The sequence below is a fragment of the Myotis brandtii genome, unplaced genomic scaffold (assembly GCF_000412655.1).
Source record: "Myotis brandtii unplaced genomic scaffold, ASM41265v1 scaffold351, whole genome shotgun sequence".
NCBI lineage: Eukaryota > Metazoa > Chordata > Mammalia > Chiroptera > Vespertilionidae > Myotis > Myotis brandtii.
The window spans coordinates 303,608-311,049 of NW_005363502.1; positions in this window are offsets into that span (position 1 = coordinate 303,608).

Below are 7,442 nucleotides of genomic sequence, written 5' to 3' on the forward strand. Positions count from 1 at the left end.
GGTAAGGGATCAGCAAGCAGCCACACTCAGCATGCTCCCTTTTTATTTGTGCTCAACACGCATATCGGGTAAAATTGGATTGGCCTGGTGAGCAGTTTTGAAGGGAGAAAGTCATTATAGAATAGCAGAGTGGGAAGGGGCAGAGGTATCTGACACATCTTTTCTTGATGCTTTGAGGCTAAAAGATCTTTGAGGATGATAAAAGAGTGAGGAACACATAACAGTGCCTGGAAATGGTCAACCCTCCTCTAAAAGCCTGTGCTCTGGGTCATATTGCACAACACAAATAGGCATTAGACTTGAACAGGCATAATTCAGTGAGAGTTGCTGCTTATAAGATCTGCTCCTTCTGAGAACTTGAATTCTAGTGACTCATTGCATATTTTAATACTTGAAGTGATCCTTTTAACTTGAGACTTGACTTTCTTTTTTTTAAAGATTAGATGAAAATCTGAACGGAAAGTATACAATAACCTATGTGAAATTTACCAGATTCTTAATGTACAGGCACACAAGTCCAACCAATTACAGTAATAATATTGAGCACAAATCTGGTGTTAGATCCAACATCTTCTAACTTGGAAATAATAATAAAAAAAGACTCAGGCAAACTAGGCTATGTAATAAACCTTCCTCCTCCCCCCTCCCCGCTCCCCGCCAGCATCCTAGTTTTATATCATTCACAGATTCTCTTCTCTGTCCCATGCTGGTCTGATTTGGAAGTCACATCATTATTTTGTAACTCTAATTGCAGAGAGCTGTCAGTTTAATGTTTGTAATTGGTCACGTTCTAGGTGTTAAGCAGGTATGCATTAAAGGTCATTCTCTACCTCAGGGTACCATCTTCCCTAAGTGATGACTGTACACATTCATATAATGTTTCCTTGTCTCCCTATGCTTGCTCTTCAATATTTTACTTTAGCTATTCAGGGCTGCTCACAGTTTTATGATAGGATAAATGCTAAAAGGGGTACGCTTACCTATTTTTTAGAAAATAATTAAAATTTTAAGTTGTGTGCCACTTGAAAAAGTCTCTCCTAAAATAAAGACATTTACTTTATTTTAATTGTTTTTGGGCTTTACTATCAGATATAAGCTCTTACCTTACAAATATAAGCATTTCTGCTTCAGACATATGGAAGGGTTTGGGGCTAAACTGAGAGGGTGACAAGGGTTCTGTGACCCTCTGGACAGTCTAGCAAAAACATTCCCCAGGCATACAGATATGTAGATGGGGCCATTGGCAGTCTCTACCCTTGTTGGTAGCCGGCATGTCGTTTTCTTCTGTTTGTGACTTATTTTCACACTAGAGGTCTGGTGCACAAAATTTGTGCACAGGTAGGGTACCTAGGCCTGGCTGGCAATCAGGGCTGATGGGGCCTTCCTTCCCTGGCTACAGGCTGCCGGCCTGGGCCTTCCTTTGTTCCGTGCCGCCCCCTGGTGGTCAGTGCACATCATAGCAAGCAATTGAACTCCCAAACTCTTGGTCTCCAGGTCGAACTCCCGAGGGGACACTTTGCATATTAACCTTTTATATATATAGACTAGAGGCCCGGTGCAACAAAATTTGTGCATGGGTAGGGTCCCTAGACCTGGCTGACGATCAGGGCTGATTGGGGCCTTCTGGCTGCTGGCCGGGGCCTCCCTTTGCCAGCTGCCGGCCAGGGTCTCCCTTCCCTGGATGCAGCTTTCCTTCCTTCTACCTTGCCCCCTGGTGGTCAGCGCACGCCATAGTGAGCAATCAAACTCCCAAGGGGACACTTTGCATATTAGCTTTTTATATATATAGATGGATAGGTTTTTTAATATATTTTTATTGATTTCAGAGAGGGAGAAGGAGAGAGAGATAGAAACATCAATGATGAGGGAGAATCATTGATCGATCTGGATCAAGCCCGCAACCCGGGCCTGTGCCCTTGACTGAAATTGAACCTGGACCCTTCAATCCGCAGGCTGATGCTCTATCCACTGAGCCAAACCAGATTAGGGCCATTTTTTATATTTGAACAAAGTAGTAAAAATGTTAAGCTTTACTTAACTATCAAGCTGGACACACAAATAATATACATATTTTAGGATATCATTTAATTTAAAAAATTAAAAGAATCATCTTGGGTGTACTATTGCTAGTATGTTAAAAAACCAAAACATGAGTTGTCTTACTCCTGCTTAAAAACTATCCATGACTTCCCATTGTCTTTGAGATAATCTTGGGCACAATATTCAAGGCTCTGAAAAGATTCAGCCCTGATTAATTTTTCTGGCCACATCTGCTGCTCCCTTACTGTACCCTGTTGTCTATGATATACCAAAATACAATCAAATTTTTACAACCTGTGTTCTTTCACATTCTGTCTTTGAATGAGTTTCGGATGACAGTTAATTTGCATAAGGATATGCTGATTAGCCAATGGGAAGGGTAGCGGTCGTACGCCAATTACCATGTTTCTCTTTTATTAGTGTAGATAAGCCCAAGCACAGTAACAAGCTGTTTATGTGTCTTGAACTCGGAATGAATATATTTTTTAAAAACGATCTCTTGGGCTAGGTCTACACAGTCAACACTCCTGCATTTAGATTTTTACACAATTGCTTCTTTAAGGGTACCTTCTGGCAGCTGAGTTTCTCAAACCTCCTTTTGTTTTGGCGCTAGAAACACTAAGTGCAATATGAATACCATCAAGAAGAGATACAATAGGATCACAATTTGTGAGACAGCTGCTTGGAAATGGTTTCCGCACAGCTTTGCTAGATTAATATTCTCTCTGGTGCTGGGAGGAGTAGCTTCAGTGATCATCTCCGTATTGGTATCTGTCTCTGGCTCAGAGGGACCCAGCCACAGAGAGATGACTTCATCAAGCGATGAAGTCAGCACTGTAGCAGTTCCACGAAGAATTACAAAACATGCGGACCACTGGCCACAACATAACACTAAACAAGCTTTTAAAGTAATGAATATTGTACTTCCCAAAGTAAAGAAGTACTGGAGAGTTTCAATTTTATTAGCAGTGGCCTTTAGGTTAATAAAATCTTGTTGCAATGATACAAGGAGACCCTCCTTAGTTTCCATGTTAGCAAGTTCTTTGACAATGCCTCTAAGGATATATATAATTTTTTTTCTGGTATGGGCTCAGTAATGTTTGGCATGTGCTTCTGAAATTACAGAATAGATTCAAGTCAACTGATGACAGTGTAAAAAGGACCAAGTCAATACTAATTTATGATGGGTATGTGGGATTTCTCATCAACTATCAAGTTGAGTAAATGATTTAATTTTTTTCTTTTTAAAAAAATCTTTATTGTTGAAAATATTACATATGTCCCTTTTTTTCACCATTAACCCCTTTTAGCCTGTCTCGCCCCGCCCCCCCATCCCCATCCCCATCCCCGCCCCCCAAGGCCTTCTCCACACTATTGTCTGTGTCCATGGGGTATGCATATATGCATATAAGCTCTTTGGCTGATCTCTTCCCACTCATCCACTCACCCTGCCTTCCCTCTAAATGATTTAATTTTGCAGATTGTTATAACACTATTCATTGTAAAGCAAGTAATCTGATTAATGTATTTAGAATTGATGAAATTGGAGGATCCTACAAACTAATTTCAGGATACTTTTCTCTGGATCAGGGAACTGTTTCCACCTGATAAGAGTGGTTATTTCCATAAAAGAAAGACATAGAAACAACCACTTTTATTATATATATGCACAGATTCTTGAGGTAAATATAATTAAGTAAAATCATTACTATTGAATCCATTACATAACAGTAGAATCCTTAAGATTTCTCCATTTTTTTCTTTCTTGATTTCTCCATTACTTTCGAAAGACTCCTAAATTACATTACTATTTTCTTTCATATACCACAGAATTGCCAATAATCATTTGTTACTCTAATTATTTGACTTTTTCTTCATGCTTAAGTTTGTTCGTTTTTCTGGCTTGAAACTTAAAAAGAATCAATTCTATCAGTTCACTGTACTAAGAAACTTAAGACCTAGCAATAAAAAAAAACAAAAACCCAAAAACACCACAACTTAAATGCTATTTATTAGGAAAGAAATTTGGCACTAAGACGTACCAATCCTAATAGAAAAAAATTGTAAAGGATTCAAATGAAAAAAGAAACAACAGGTTTCTTAGCTAGTGTTTTCAGATTTTTTTTTAATATTACTACACAATATTTCCAATTATAATATATTTGACTGGATTTAAAATTACTTCTGATAGTATAAACTCATTCTATGTATTTATAATGTAGATACTAACCAGGGTTATGTTTTCTATGGTAATATAAAGTCAAGTTGTTTGATGAAGATGACAGTTCATTAACTTGTTGCGATATAACTCACATGGGAATAACTCACATGAGAACACTTCCAGTACAGAATGTCTTAAAAGTGCTCTTGTACTTATCAGCATAGCTTCATTGCAGAAAATTTCACTAATGTAAAATGAAAACATACAGCTAAATCATGACCAGTTGAAATTCATTTTTCCCATTATGGCAGTAAACAAAGGATAGGAAATACTCATTTTTAGTTTGCAATAATAAAATTTCACATCAGGAAGACTGCATGTAAGTAAGAAGCATTTTCTAGGAAGCAGGTTAAAATGCAACTTTAAAACAGTGTTCTAGCAGATTTAAGTAAGTCCAGAAATACCTAATTGGAAAGCATATGACTGAAGGTTGTGAAGGGTCAACACACACACACACACACACACACACAAACTAGGAAGGGTCTTGTCCTCAAGTTCTTACTTGCGAATCCCAGTGAAACCAATAGAAAGTTTATGGAAATATCTGAAAGGCACATTTGGCCCAGTTTAAAAGCTCTATTAAATTAGTATTTTAACACATTGTCCTAGTTAAGTCTTATCGTTATGGTCCTTTTCACATTGCTTCACCACAGGGTTCAATCATTGCTTACTCAGAAATCACCAAAATGAGGTTAGGCTAACAAGGGTAGACTTTTGTTTAACTTCAAGGATGTTTTGACTCCCTAACCCCTGCCCCCCCCTCCTCACCCCAGCCCCAGTGCTGAGAAAAAGACTTCTGTGAAGAAGTTCATGGAACCAGGGTATGTGTTTTTGAATGCTCTTTAGGAGGGAAGTACAAACAGATGTAAAAGGTCTAATATTGATACTTATCTTAGGGAAACTCTGTCCCTGACACTACACTGTATAGATAGCCAGCAGTATCTGCTGTCATAAACACTGTTATACATTTGTATAATACTGAGTGTATAAATGCCATTGTAGCTGTTCCTTGTGGTCCAAGGAGGAAGTCAGGTAGCCTCTGACTTCCTGTGCACTGTATTTACAAGATAAGCCTCTAGGTTGGCCTGGTACTGCCAAAGATACACAACAGATACCTATCAATGCTACTAGATCTGGTTTCTGGAAATGCAGGGGCAAAGAACCACTTCAAGGCATTTGGGAGTTAGTTATCAAATAAACTCGATTTCCTTAAAGAGGTGGACTTCGCTAAGCACCCATCAGGTTTCAGACCTAACTTCGAAGGTAGGACCAATGAGGCACATCCGCTAAGAGGAGAGGGAGTCAGGTGAGACCTCTGCTCAAAACAAAAGCCTTATCCTAAAGGAAAATTTGGACCATGGACTCTGAAGCAGATGAATTGAGTTCATATCCCTGCTCTTTCTGTGACCGCTGATGCCGTGTTTAACCTCTCTGGGCCTCAGTTACCTCATCTCTGCCAATGGACACAATAACGGGGTTTTGTGATAACTCAGGAGTTCAAATACCTTTAGCACTGTTTTTCTCAGCTTAGCTCTCATACTGTTTTATATTAAGTGCTGTCACTTGTATTTGTCTCTTAACTCAGTTACCCCACCCCCACTGAAAGGGAGCAGAAATGGGAAAAAGGATGTGTGGAGGCAGGAGGTGCATAAGATAAAAACAAAGAGCTGCTTCAGTTAAAACTCGAGAGGCCTGGCTAGTGTGACTGAGTGGACTGAGCGCGGTCCCATGCACCAAGAGGTCACGGGTTAGATTCCCCATGAGGCACAATGCCCGGGTTTCGGGCTCCATCCCCAGTAGGGGGCGTACTGGAGGCAGCTGGTCCATGTTTCTCTCTCATTGATGTTTCTATCCCTCTCCCTTCCTCTCTCTTTAAAAACCAATAAAAACATATATATATATATGAGATTCCTTGCTCCTGCTTTATCTTAATAAACTAACATTATTTCACAAAAAGGAGAGAGAGGCCTTCTCTCATTGTGCAACACGACCCACCCTCACTGGGCTTCTGTGCATCCCTAGGCAGTGCTCAGTGGCGTTGAGCCATTCACCGCAGAAGAGGCGGTGGGCCCGGGGACCTGGCAATGGGGGTGGGGCGTGGGGCTGGGTAAGAGGAATAAAACCAGTTGCCGCACTGCAACCGCTGTCTCTGGGTCTTGAGCCCTCTTGAGACATTCCCAGGGGGTGCTCTGGAACAGGGTCAAGAATTGTGGGAAGGTCTTAGTACGTTGCCAGAAATGTATCAAATTACCAAGCACTTCTTGCTTGTCTGTTAAGTACCAGGCATTGCATTGGCAATGGGCGACACAAAGATGAAGGTAATGTACCTGATGTCACGTTCCTGTGTGGTTCATCCCTGGGCCCAGGTATTTTTTAGATCTCATGCAAACCTAAAAGGCATCACAGGCTCAGGGGCTGCAAGTCAGAGAGGACCTACGGTTGGGGGGCATCAAGGAAAGATAAATGTAGGCAAAGCCTGGCAGGGGGAGATTTCAGGTAGAGGGTGCCATCCAGTGCAACAAAATGAACTCTTTGTTTTACATCTACATTTGCACCTTTTAACTAAAAGTTTCTGAAAATCTCGATAGTATAAACAAAATGAAGTCTTGCTTTAAAACGGAACCGATCAACTACATGTATGGCTTAAGCATTGAACTATTAATATCACCATTTCAGAAATGTATTAATATTAATACCGACAAGAAACACATCTCTCTCGCAAGAAGCAGGGCTGCATTCCTTGGTGTTTGTGCGTATAAGGAAGTGGGACATGGACAAAATTCCCAGTCAAAGGGCCAAGAGGCTGCGCGCTCGGGCGAACGCTGCACACGGGTCCGCCGGCTCCGCCCCCGCACCCCGCCCCATCCCGATCGTGCGGGGTCCTCCAACACTCGCGAGAGCCCTCTCGGTTTCCACGTTTGCCACGTTCCAAAGGATCGGGACAGATTGCAAAGTCGCAGGCGGCTCGCGCTCGCAGGCGGCTGCGTGGTGCCAGAACAGCCCCAAGTCTGCAGGGGGTGGGGAAGAGCAGCAGAGTTCCACCCCCTTCATGGAAGCTCTTGTGATAGGTCCTATATCCCGTCACTCATCCTCCGCTCCGCCCCTGTGTGGGGAGGAGGCGGAGCTAGGCCGGGAAGGGGCGTGGCCGAGCGGGCCGGTGAGCCGTGCTCTAGCCTCTGGA